The 13,744-nt window shown below is 38.4% G+C and overlaps 1 protein-coding gene and 1 long non-coding RNA gene across 20 annotated transcripts in view; one reads left to right on the top strand and one right to left on the bottom strand.

Moving 5' to 3' along the window:
- Positions 1-13,744, bottom strand: part of LOC105492120 (SRY-box transcription factor 5) — a 1,036,234-nt gene that overhangs the window by 822,058 nt on the left and 200,432 nt on the right. Inside the window, exon 1 of one of the 19 annotated variants that reach the window (XM_071070603.1) lies at positions 4,898-7,640. The exons of 17 other annotated variants lie outside the window; for them this stretch is intronic. The gene's annotated coding sequence lies outside the window, so the exon portion shown is untranslated. Of the gene's footprint in view, positions 1-4,897; positions 7,641-13,744 lie in introns of those variants that run through there. One more of the 19 variants, XM_071070604.1, reaches the window with a different exon arrangement.
- LOC139356501 (uncharacterized) lies at positions 5,389-9,657 on the top strand. Its single transcript, XR_011608457.1, has 3 exons — positions 5,389-5,454; positions 5,765-5,967; positions 9,548-9,657. It is a non-coding gene; the product is annotated as an uncharacterized lncRNA (long non-coding RNA).

Below are 13,744 nucleotides of genomic sequence, written 5' to 3'. Positions count from 1 at the left end.
TGGGATTACAGGCATGAGCTACCATGCCTGACTTTTTCTTTAATTGACAGTATTTGTAAAAATTTGTGATGTACAACCTGATGTTTGATAAATTCAGTCAGCCCTCCATATTCATGGGTTCTGCATTCATGGATTCAGCAATCTAGGACAGAAAATACTTGGGGAAAAAAATTCCAAAGTTCCAAAAAGCAAAACTTGCATTCGCCATGCACCAAGTACTAAGTTGAATCCATGTGAATGAAATGATGTACAGGCATTGTATTTGCTAGTATATGTTAATCTAGATATAATTTAAAGTATAAGGGAGGATGTGCAATACTATATCATTTTATATCAAGGACCTTGAGCATCCTTGAAATTTGATATCTGCTGGGGTGCTGGAACCAATCCTTCAAGGATAACCAGGGATGACTATATACACATTGTGGAACAGCTAAATCAAGCGAATTAATATGTGCATTACCTCACATGCTTATTTTCTTGTGATGAGAACACTTAAAATCTACTCTCTAAGCAATTTTCAAGCAAAAAAAATTCTCATTAACTATAATCACAATAATACACAATAGATTTCTTCAAATTAGAGTTATCAATTCTTTAAATAATGACATTTTCATCATAGGAAATAAGTGTGTAAGGGGATTTAACGACAAAATACATGTTTGAATTTAAGCAACTTTTGCTTTTTAAAAACATACTTAAGAAAATGTATCTAAATGATGACAACTGCCACTTTGATAAACTTTTAAATTCTGTACGTTAACAATTGTAGGATGTGCCTACAGTATTAAACTATCTGTTGTGAATTGAAACTGCTAAGTGCAGTGCCAGACAGTTTTTAGCAAAGTTAGCAATACTAATTACTTAAACTAGGGCCTCTAGAGTCTCTGAAATCACTGTAGTAAGAATTGATGAACCGACCTGGCCCCAGAAAACTTCCAGAGATGCTTTGAAGTACTTTCAAGTATAAAATGAATGCAGTGTGTTAAACAGTGGTTCACTGCTATTTTGCCAAGATAGACAGATTCAAAGGGAATTTTTTTCAGGTTGTAATTGCTTCAGAGATAATACAGCTAATTAAAAAACAAAAACAAAACAAAACAAAAAAACAGAAATTCACCAAGTTAACACGCCACTTCTGAATATTTTTAAAATGAGTCTTTGTGCAATCAGAGATACTTGAATCATGGCATTAAGAAGTGTGCCAATTACCAGTTTTGAAATAAAATGGATACTCTAAAGTTTGTGATCTCCTAAGACACAGAGTCCTTGGAAATAAAGCCAAAATGTCATGATAATGCAGTCCCAAATTCTTCTATGTCTACTGGTCCTTCTATAACCACACCCTGCCTACCTTGCTCCAAGCTCATCACATGCCACTATGTTACTGCTCTATTGACTCCTATTTATTTATTTATTTATTTATTTATTTATTTATTTATTGAGATGGAAGCTCACTCCGTTGCCCAGGCTGGAGAGCAGTGGCGTGATCTTGGCTCACTGTAACCCCCACCTCCCAGGTTCATGTGATTCTCCTGCCTCAGCCTCCCGAATAACTGGGATCACAGGCACATGCCACCATGCCTGGCTAATTTTTGTACTTTGGGTAGAGGCAGGGTTTCACCATGTTGGCCAGGCTGGTCTGGAACTCTTGACCTCAGGTGACTCTGCCCGTCTTGGCCTCCCAAAGTGCTGGGATTGCAGGTGTGAGACACCACACCCAGCCTGCTCTGTTCACTTCTGATATGCTTTGGCTGTGTCCCCCTCAAATCTCATCTTGAATTTTAGCTCCCATAATCACCATGTGTCATGGGAGGGACCCAGCAGGAAGTAACTGAATCATGGGGGTGGGTTTTCTCATGCTGTTCTTGTGAGAGTAAGTCTCATGAGATCTGATGGTTTTATAAAGGGCATTTTCCCTACACACGCTCTCTTGCCTGCTGCCATGTAAAACATGCCTTTGCTCTTTCTTCGCCTTCCACCATGATTGTGAGGCCTCTCCAGCCAAGTGCAACTGTGAGTCCATTAAACCTCTTTCCTTTATAAATTACCCAGTCTCAGGTATGCCTTTATTGGCAGTGTGAGAATGGACTAACACAGCTTCCTTTTCATTTAAACATACCCAGCTCTTTCTCAACTGAGGGATTTAGATTTGTGGATCCCTCTGTCTGGAGATATCTCGCTCTTTGGCTTTTGACAGAGCTGCCTCCTCAGCACCATTCATATCTCAGAGATGTCTTTGCTAAACAATTCATTTAACTCATCCCCTCTCCCCAGTTCCCCTCTGTCTGTACTTCCTTTAAAAAACTGTTCATGTGGTAAAATATGCAGAACACAAAAAGTACCACCTTAACCATTTTTAAGTGTACTGTTTAGTCACATTAAATACATTCATACTGCCGTGCAAACAATCTCCAGAACTTTTTCATCCTTCAAAACTTAAGGTCTACAGTCATTTGACAATAAGTCCGTTTTTTTCTCCTCCCTCCACCCCCTGGCAACGACCATTCTGTCTGTCTCTATGATTTTGACTACTTTAGGTACCCCACATAAGTGAATACTCACAAAGACAGTATTTGTCCTTTTGTGACTGGCTTATCTGACTTCGCATCATGTCCTCAAGGCTTATTCATATTGTAGCATGTATCAGAATTTCCTTCCTTTTTAAAGCTGAGTAATATTCTGTTGTATCTACATAACACCTTTTGTTTATCCATTTATCCACCAATGGACACTTTGGTTGCCTCTACTTTTAGCTATTGTAAATTATGCTTTCATTAACATAAATGTACAAATATCTCTTTGAAACCCTGCTTTCAATTCTTTTGGAGATATATACACAAAAGGGGGATTGCTGGATTGTATGGTAAATAATATGTTTAACTCTTTGAGGAACTACTGTACTGTTTTAGATAGCAGCTATATCATTTTACATTCCCACCCACAATGCATACGAGTTCCAATTTCTCCACATCTTTGCTGACACCTTTTCTTTCTATATTTCCATTTTAGCATGTTTCTATCTACCTTTGCTCATGCATTCATTTTCTTATTTCTGGGGCAGTTTTTGAGACAAAATTGCCAAAGGAGATTGAGAAACCAATCTAAAAGATGGAACAGATTCTTTCTGAAATAGTTTTGTTGTAGTCTGTAATTAAAACAGGCAACAGAATCAAGGAAAATTTAATATCCTATTCATTGAGCACTGACTATTGAAAGTGCCAACACTGAGAAGGTTCTTGTTTGTTCCTTCTGTAGAAACCTCAGAACTTAGTAGGGTGTAGGACCCAGCCACCACAGAGATCTGCTCCCTCTTACTTACTTGCTCTGGTGACTTCGGTCAGCACTTTTTTTTTTTTTTTTTTTGAGACAGGGTATTACTCTGTCACCCAGGATGGAGTGCAATGACATGATTACAGCTCACTGCAACCTCAACCTCCCAGGCTCAAACAATCCTCCCACCTCAGCCTTCTGAGTAGCTGGGCCTATAGTCACATGCCACCATGCCCAGCTAATTTTTGTATTTTTTACAGAGATGGGTTATACCTATGTTGGCCAGACTGGTATCAAACTCCCAGGCTCAAGCAAGCCTCCTGTCTTGGCCTCTCTTAGTGCTGGGACTACAGACGTGAGCAACTGCACCTGGCCTGGTCAGCTTTTAACCTTAGCTTTTTTATGTGAAAAACGGAGATAAGGGAATTCACTATGGAGGCAGTGTATGTATGTGTGTAAGCATTAAATGACCATATCTAGGACATAGAAAACACTAAATAAGGCTCGGTGCAGTGGTTCATGCCTGTAATCCTAGCTTTTTGGGAGGCCAAGGCAGGTGGAACACTTGAGGCCAAGAGTTCAAGACTAGCCCAGACAACATGACAAAATCCCGTCTCTACTAAAAATACAAAAATTAACCAGGTGTGATGGTGCACACATGGCCTGTAATCCCAGCTACTTGAGAGGCTGAGGCATGAGAACTGCCTTGAGCCCAGGAGGTGGAGGTTGCAGTGAGCCAAGTTTGCACCACTGCACTCCAGCCTAGGCAACAGTGCAAGGCTCTGTCCAAAAAAAAAAAAAAAAAAGAAAGAAAAGAAGAAAAGAAAAGAAAGAACTCAATAAGTGGTAAATATTACCTCAAATTATACAACGGATTATCCTTTATATTGTTATACTACAAGATTTTTCCATGCAGTCTGGAAATGTACATACTATCTATCTACTGTCTTGTAGAGTATCTGGATTAAATTACAATTTAAAAAAAAACTATATAAATTTGCTCACTAGTCACGATTCTGTGCTTTATCATCTGTACCCCCATCTCTGTCCTGGAGACCATTGTATTTCCAGCCTAGCAAAAGATTTGACCCAGAATAGACATGTAAATTATCGAATATCTCTATCAGTGATTCTAAACATGCCTTGTAGTTATATAGGGGAATATTCCAGTGACTCCTAGTAAAAGAGGTAAGAATTTGAAAGGAGTTCTGAAATCTTTCTAAGAAGCAATGCCAGATCATTAGCAGTTTGTAGAGAGGCAGTGAATTGGAGTGGCCTTTAGGTACCTAGGTTGAAAGAACGGCTTAATTCCTTTTCCCTATACTTAAAGTATCATTTTTATTGTTATTAAAAATTGCTAATGTCAACGGAATGAACCTGTTACCCACTTCATGGCAGCCTAAGTTGCTGAGGTAAGAAATTATAATGATTAGTTATTGGAGGGAAAACCATTACATGAATACAATGGAGAGTCACAGAGCAACAACTAGATAATTTCTGTCTAACTATTGGGTAATTAATGCAGTACGAAAATAACATGTACATATTGGAAATGAAGAATTATAGATTATTTGCACTTATTTTCTTTCAGTGGCAATTAAATTAACTATCTTTGATTTCTCACCTGTTACCATGGTTATTTTCAGTGATCCAGGTCATTAATGTCTTGAATATAATAGTTACCTTAAAATTACAGCTCTTTCAACTTTATGAAAGATTCTAAAGGGACTGTAAAAGAGAAAGCTGCTGGCTCAGAGGAAGAGAGCTGCCTATTGAAGGAAATGGTTTAAGTATCTTGAAAGCAAAGAAGTCCCACACTGTGATCCTTCTTGGTGTTGTCCAATAGTATCAGATTTGGAGATTTTGAGCAGTATGAGATTTTATGAGCTTAGGATAACAATGAATGGGCAGGTGTCTTCACAATAGTGAGTTCTAACTGGTGATTTCACAATAGTGAATTCTAACTATGCTACTGACTGGCTACATGGGAGAGTGCTCATTTTTCCACCCAGTAATGGAAATAACAAGTTCTCTCTACTTGACTACTGAAAATGTTGGGAATAGATTATATATTGATTACATAATGAGAAACAAATACAAAGCAATCCTCAAATGGCTCTCTCTCAAAAAAAAAGTTGAATAACATATGGGGCTTCAGTGGAGTCACAACAACGGGTTCCAGTAGGTTCATGTCATGATCATTCCTGTGACCTTCCTCTCTAGAACAAATGTCCCAACATTCAGGGCTGGCTGTGGCTAGAGGTGACAGCCATACCGTAAAAATCAAAACTCTACTTTCCTAATTCTGGTTTTTCTAGTTGACTTCTCTTTTCAGAAGTTATTTTACTCAGGCACTGATTGGTTTGTTTATCTAGTCAAATATTAACTTGTCCAGGCCTTGATGTTATGTTCCTCAGATCATTTTCTGTTCTCTTCTTATTACATACCTTCTCCTTAAAGCTCTCATCAAGTATCTCCCTAACATTTGCAGACCCAGGACAAGAGAACAAATGGGTGCCTTCCCTCTCTGTGACCTGTCCTTCTCAAACAGCTGCCCCTTGGCCATGCTTGAGCCTAGAATTTGACACTCCAGTGGCAGAGCATGACCTCTGAAAGACAGACTATGGAAGAAGCGTGCATGCACCTCACTGACAAGTATGGCAGGTACAAGGTCTTTGGACAAAGAATTATGAGGTATGAGATACCTGGAGCATGGCTACAATGGGTTCTCATGAATTTCTCACGCACCCAGGGGACGGGGACACAGCCAGAAGAGAGCCCTCTAATGCATGAGGTGCATGGCAGGGGCTCCAGTTTCCCAGGTCGTTACATTGTATGGAGAATATGACACACTTAAGATGCAGACGGTAATAAATACCCTGCTGTAACTAACTCCGTATGTCAAATCCTATCTGGCTCTATAAACTGCCCTTATTGTCAGGACCCTGTGTCAATGTGTTGTGTCAAGGCAGGAATGTGACACTCTGATTCACCAAGTCAGATCTGAGATGTATCTACCCTCTGTGAAGCAACCCTTTACTCGAACAAATGGGGGAGTCCAGAACCTGGAGGCTTCATTTCCTGTAACTATGGAAGGGTTTCTACTCTACCCATATTTCCTCCGTAGAACCACGCACCACTTTTTTCAAGAGTGAAGCAACGGACCTAGAGCAACTGCTCTCACGCTCCTCTTTAACTTCAGAGGAGTACAGAAAACTTTGAAACCAGGAGTTCAGATGTTTCTGGGAAAGAGAATGCAACGTGGGGGCAGACTGGGGTGTCGCCATTCCTTGCTATAGAAAAATGATAATGCTTTGCATAGACTAAAAGGCTGGGAAGAGTATGTGTTGGGGATGGGGGTCTTCCTGCGTAAGGGAGCAGTTGCCTCATTATTCTTTCACTCAACAAACACTTGAAGAACTTACTATGTACTACTATGTATTACACTGAATAATGAGGAAATCAGTGGTGAACAAATTAATCAAGATCCCTACCCTTACCAAGTTTATAGTCTTATAGATTAGGTTAAAACTAACCATTTCTATTGATATGAAATTATAGACTGTGAAAAAATGCTCTGGAGGAAAATGCAAGGTATTCTATCAGAGCATACACCAGGGGGACCCAATCATGTCTGGAATATCAGAAAATGTTCTCCTGAGGGAATGTCAACTCAGCTGATCTGAAAAGGAACTAGAGGCGAACAATCTCCTAGCAGAAAACAAACAAACAAAAACAAAACAAAACCCTCAGAAGCCCTAAGTGGGGAAGGGAGTGTACCATGTGTGAGAAACTGAAGGAGGCCAGTGGGTCTGCTCTGCAGAAGGTAGGGGAGAAGGGTTAGGGAGATCATATGGGGCCTTGCAGGCCAAGCCGTAGATTTTGGTCCTCAGCACAAGGAAAAGCCATTGATAGTTTTCCATTAGAGAAGACCTATGATCAGATGTGCAGGTTTAAAATCTTTGTCAAGTACAGAGCATTTACTGGAGCAGAGCAACTCCTTGGAAGGACTCTCAATTGGGAGGATATTTCAGAATCCAGGCTTTCCTGGACTGGCCCAGGATACACGGTGATGGAGGCAAAGAGAAGCTGACAGATGAACAATATTTTAGGGGGCAAAATCCACCTAAGATATCAAAGATAAATGATAGGAAAGGTGACCATTGGTCTCTAACACAAGAGGATGCCTAGTCGTATCATTTGTGTAATAAGCAAGTTTGGATGGGTAGAGAAGCGTTCAGTTTAGCAGCGGATAATCTAAAGGGCAGAGCAGCGCATTTTTATTTTAATGATTAAATTTGTGTGATTGGTATCATGAAATAAGAGGCCCAATCAAGGATACTTAAATCAAACTGGGGACGAGAGGGGAGATTCTTTGACTTTTTGGCATTTTTTGTTTCCTTCTAGTAACTTAAAAAAAAAAAAAAAAAAAAAAAAAAACTAATATAAAACAATGTATGTGTATTTTAACTAAGTTTAAAATTTTAAAACCTCATTAATGTAATGAAGTCACAAGATTTTAGGGGTGGAAAAGGTCATAGAAATTGTATAGAGATGACAAACTTTGTCCCCTGAAAGCTTGTGACTGGCCCCAAATGTGTAAATGAAAATGTTAGAAATCAGCCAGATTCATAGAGCTCCCTGCAGCAGTGGCAGCAATGCTTTCTGCAATATCAGGATAGTGTGGTTCCCAGCCAGCTCATCACCCGTATCATCTGGGGTTCAGGAGTTAGCGGGTGTGGTGAGGGGTGCATCTTTCACACACAGATGCTGGGCCCCCTCCCTGCAGATACACATCCTAGCAATCTGGAAGGGGGCACCCAAGGTCATTTTAAAATGTCTTTAAGGTGATTTGACGATAGGCCAGATTCAGGGCCCACTGTGTTTAACACCTACTTTTCCTTAGATCATTTTATGAGATTTTTACATCGATATTTTAAAAACAAATTGTTTATTTTTCCCAATTAAATGTTTTCTGTTTAAAGGCAAGCGAAACTGTTCATTAGGAGAAGTATTCATCACTGGTATGAATTCAAAGATTTTAAATTCAAGGTTTGACACAGAGGTGAATAAGAGGCTTTTCTATTTCTGGGGAAAAATTACTTATTTCCAGATACAAAAAGATCCGATATAAATACTTCCCTATTATGAAATAGAAATCCCTGGCTGTGCTAAGATTTTTCTAGAAATTTAGAATAGTTTGGTATTCCTAAGAATAAAATGTCTGATTTAGGCATTTCACTTTGAGCGTTTTTTCAGAAAAAAAAAAAAACAGAAAGATGCAATTGGTCAAAATCCAGCCCGATTTATTCTTTGTGGATTTAAAAATGCTCAAGAGGATAAAAAAGGGGAGATATTTCACATAAAAGTGGACATTTTTATTAAACAGCATAATATCAGATTTTCTACAGAATACAAACAAGACAGCAAACTTGAAAAACTGAGCAAAATTTGATACTACCAATATAGCATAAAATAATCCCTTAAGTATTGATAATCAATCTAGACTCCAGTGAACGGAAACACAGAGATCAAAGTTAAGTGAAGCAATGATTAGGGACGTAAAGGAAGGAAAGAGAGAGGTGCGGGGATGGTAGGTAGGGAACCAGCACATCTGGCTTTAGTAAAGAGATGAATATAGTGAGTTATTTTTCGTCTGACTGACCATTATGCCACAGAAACATGCAAATGCTTTTCTGGTTTCTTTCTTTTCAGATTCCATAGCACCTTTGTTTCTCTCTGTACCTCCTCCTTCCTCTCTCTCTCTTTCTCTCTTGGTGGCCATTAACTACACTGACAGTTTGACAGGCTGAAATAAGGAAATAAAACACTTAAACATTGTTTCCTGATGTATGCATTCATCTCTTCTGCCAAACACAGATATTGAGGAGATACTTCACTCCTCCTGTCAGCTCACTAAATTACACCCCAGCTCGCAGGCAACGCCATGCCCAGGCCTCTCAATCTCAGCGCACCTCACTTACTACCAGAAGAATATGAAAGGACTTCATTCTTTTCACCCAAATCTTTTCTCAATACTCAATTTTCTTCATTAACAAATTGTTTTTTTGTGTAAAAGCTGATTACTTTCCCATTTTTAAAAAAATCTCTGAATTTAATTTTATTTTGTAGGGTTTCCGAATACTTGGACTTAAGCAATGGCAAATGAATACTAAACCATCGGTTACATGTTGTATCTTTCTATTAACTAATGAAGAGTTCTGACGTTTTAAAACTAGACACTGACCATCCCAAACATTTACCCTTTTGACAGATCCAGTGGCAGAGAAAAAAAGGCTGATCATGACACCCCAATGTGTACCATAAATAATAGATGCTTCTTTCATTCTTATTTGCATATGGCAAATAAAGTCAGACTTCTGCAGAGCAAACTTTGAATGTCTTACAATTAATAATTAACTTCTTCCAGAGAAATTTGGTGTGGATTAAATTTTGAGAGACTAATAGGTAAGTGGGGCGTGGTGGGGAGAAATCATGACTTTCATTGGGTTATCTTCTTGTACTACCATTAACATGAAGGAGGAGAAACTTCGAGGTGAAATATTTAAGAAAATTTTTTAAGACAAGAGAAACAAGCCTTTAGGACTTCTTCCTTGCTGCATGCCTTCAACAGCATTTATTTAGTGCCTACTATATGCAGTGCATGAGTGTAGGTTCCGTGTGAAGACGCGAAGGAGAATCACGCGTGTATCCTGCCTGCCTCCTCAGAATCCTGCAGTCTAGAGAAGATGCCATCATCACAAGGAACTAGAATGCAAAGCAGGAGGTTCTAATGGAAGCACAGGGAAAATGCTACAGAAATTAAAAGGAGATAAGACTACTCCTACCCCACCAACCACAACTGAAATTGTATGCCTCGGCCAGGCTCAGTGGCTCACACCTGTAATCCTAGCACTTTGGGAGGCTGAGGCAGGTGGATTGCCTGAGTTCAGGAATTCACGACCAGCCTGGGCAACATGGTGAAACCCTGTTTCTACTAAAATACAAAATCTTAGCTGGGCATGGTGGCATGTGCCTGTAATCCCAGCTACTCTGGAGGATGACAGGCGAATCGCTTGAACCCGGGAGGCAGAGGTTGCAGTGAGCCTAGATCATGCGACTGCACTCCAGCCTGGGAGACAGAGCGAGACTCCATCTCAAAAAAAATAAAAAGACTATTGTATGCCTCAGTTTAGCCAAAACACCAAATTTTCTATATTTTAAGACTTACATACTTTATTATAATCCCTCGTTTTGGGTTACCTACCTCCTCTGTCTACCTACAAAACTCGTGCCTTGTCTACTTTGTTCATTACCATATTTTCAAGACTGGCACAGTGTGTGGCATGTAATGGGCATCCAATAAATATTTGTTGAATGGATGAGTGAGCTATTTTGTGATAATAAGAAGCAACTGAATCTGATTCTCTAGAGGATGGTTTTCTGAGTTTCTATCTTATTGAAAAGCACCAATGAAACAGATGGGAGGTTTGTGTAAAAATATGGGACACCTCAATAATTATAGATACTACATTTAATTAGCACAATTGCCAAAACATAGCCAGGATCGAAAGACTATTTTTATATAAAATTGAGGATTTCCTTTTACCAATAAGAAGCCTTCTTTGCAATCCAATAATCATCAGTGATTATAGTATTAACCACAAAGGTGATGCACAGGAAAATTCTCTGAAGTGTTCCTTTCTCCTCTTTGTTTTGTATCTTTCCCAAGAAATAATAATTAACTGTCAAAAAATTATCCTTTCACTATCTTCCAAGAATGGAAATTTAGTTATTGCTAATAAAAATTATCAGTAAAAGTAGAAGGTTACTACGGTAAAGATCACAAAGCAATAAATGGTGAGCCTAGGTCATTAATCAAATCCACTTGAAGAACAGTTCAACCAGATAGTTAATTACCTTTACGATCAACTATTTGCTAACTAAATCATTTTGCTTTATCAAATATTATCTAAAATAATATGTGCTACTATTTCTTAAGCATTTATTTATAGGCATTCTGGATAGGATTGCATACATGCTTCTTCACTAAAGTCTCATGATTACCTTAGAAAGGAAGTATATATCTATCCCCACTTCACAGATAAAGAAACTGAGGCATCAAAAGTATATCCTGGAAATTGAGGAATCCAAGTCCACCATGCTTTGAATCCCAGAAACATTTCTACTCCAACTATTCCATGCTAATCAGTATATAATGTAGTGACTACGTTTGCTTTGGCTTAAAATTCTCATATATTTCAAGTCATATATTTCAAATTCTCATATATTTCAAGAAATTCTTCTTGGTAGTAGGGACAACTTTAAATAGAGCTTTTTCAGTCAGTAAAATGTGCAAAATACAAACTTAGTTACCTGAGTTGAAAACTGTATCATTTTGTCCCACAAAAAAAGTATTAAGCGATCTGATTCAAAATATCATTTTGATTATGAGGCAGAGGATTACTCATGAGGTTAAGGCTGGGTGAGGGCCCTGATGCTCTGGTCTTGCTGTTGTCTGGTGGGTGCGTTAGGACACGCACCGCAGGGTAATTTTGACTAATTTCTCTACATGCGTCTTGCTCTTGCTTTCTCCCACTGTTCTCTCAGATGTCTTGGCCACATATTATCTTTTGAAATTATTACAAGGGGCACTAAAGAAAATGGGCATGGAGGAAGAAACTGTTCTTCTTGCTCCCCTTTAGCCATTATTTTCGGATGAGATCTGAATAATTCAGACTCCAAAAACTGTACTCTTTCTATTGCAACATACTGCATTCCAATAATTTCTGGTTTTAAGAAGTCAAGAGAAACCCTGCTTTTCATGCTCTTGTGCTCTCTTCTAAATTTAATTAATACATATTTTATCAAGGGATAAAGAAGAAGGTGAAGATTTTTTGTCATCAGCTTCTAAGACATCCAAATGATTCTACACATATCCTACCTACTCTTGACCTGCAAAGACATTTGAATAGCCTTGCAAACAAAAGTGCTGTCTCTTTTTACCACACTTACATCATTCCCTAATTCTGGGTTTAAAAATAGAATCTTCACTCACAACAACTAGATTTTTAGCTTATAATATGGGGAATAAAGGTCATAGGCAGAAAATGAAGAAGATTAGTGGAACTATATAAAGACAGGAAAAGGAAGAAAAGAAAAAGGATGGCAGGGAAGGAGGGAAGGGAGAAGCTGAATAAAATAAAGGAAGAATCTTTTTGTTTTATCCACAGCCTTTGGTAAAGTTAGTTAGAAGTTTGCTTTAAAACAAAATTGCCTCTTTCAGTACTCAGTGATATTTTATTTCTGTGTAACTTCCTTCTCAAATAGGTTAATTACAGAGGCAATTAGTCTAGCTACACACAGGATGTCACTATTCCCTTATATAAATAGAACCAGCACACATGTTTCAGGCAGAGAAAAATATCTGTAAAGACCAAATTTCAAAATGTTATGTAATTCTGTGCTGTGAGATGCACTTTTGCCCAGTTTGGGTGAAATTTTGTGTTTTCATCATTCTTATTTATTGAATAGTCCTTATGTTTTATTATTCTCATGGAAATTCTTTACATGAACTAGGAAAATCAGCTCAAATTATAATAAAAAGTCCAAAAAGTAGAGGGATCATGGCACTAGGTAACTGAACAGGAGTAAGGCCTTGTTAGCAAGGCAAATAGGAAAAGGAAAGCTAGAACTGAAAAAGTTAATCTTATTATTAGTTTAAGCAAATGTACTGACCTATGCAGCCTCGAGGTTTTTTGTGTGAGTACTTCATTTTACATATTGAAAGTCTGGAAATTAGTAACTACTGTAGTTCTGAGATCCTAGTGGTTCATAGCGCAAGAGGCTTTTAAAGCCTCTTGCTTTAAAATTGGATATATGCATCTCTGGGTCGCAGGATCCAGACTCAGTGATACACATGGAATTCACGGGAAAACTTGTTAAATCACTAATAATGGCATCCATTTTCGCCTGAAACCCCTAACTACTGATTATTGTTTATACATTTATCAAAACCAAAATGATAAAGTGCTCTTCAAAAGAATAAATTGCTATATCTAGTACTAAATACATATTCATAGAGGGCACTCCGTCCTTCTTGATGGTAGCTACCCAGGATGACAAAATTGAAAGACGCTGATGACACACTAAACATCTATGGTTCATTAGCTCGCTCGTTTACTGTGGTTATAGTGAAAGCAAGGTCTTAGGTCAGCTCCTCATATCGACCAGCACATTCCTTTCTCTTCTGTGGCCATAAAATATTCCATGCAGTTTTGACTGGCTCTCTCAAAAAAAGTTTGCCATTGGTCACACTATGGCCTGAGAGAGGAAGATACATGACCATTACTACAATAAAAACAAGTGGATCCCATTTCCTGCTCAATCATGGCCCCAGTGCATTCTTCTCATACATGAAGCACTGCATGTTGCTTATAAATCAACCTAGAAAAATGTGTGCTTGAGCCCC

Source organism: Macaca nemestrina, chromosome 10 (genome assembly GCF_043159975.1).
Source record: "Macaca nemestrina isolate mMacNem1 chromosome 10, mMacNem.hap1, whole genome shotgun sequence".
Lineage (NCBI taxonomy): Eukaryota > Metazoa > Chordata > Mammalia > Primates > Cercopithecidae > Macaca > Macaca nemestrina.
The sequence above is the reverse complement of the archived record's forward strand: the minus strand, read 5'-3'. Positions and strand labels throughout refer to the sequence as shown.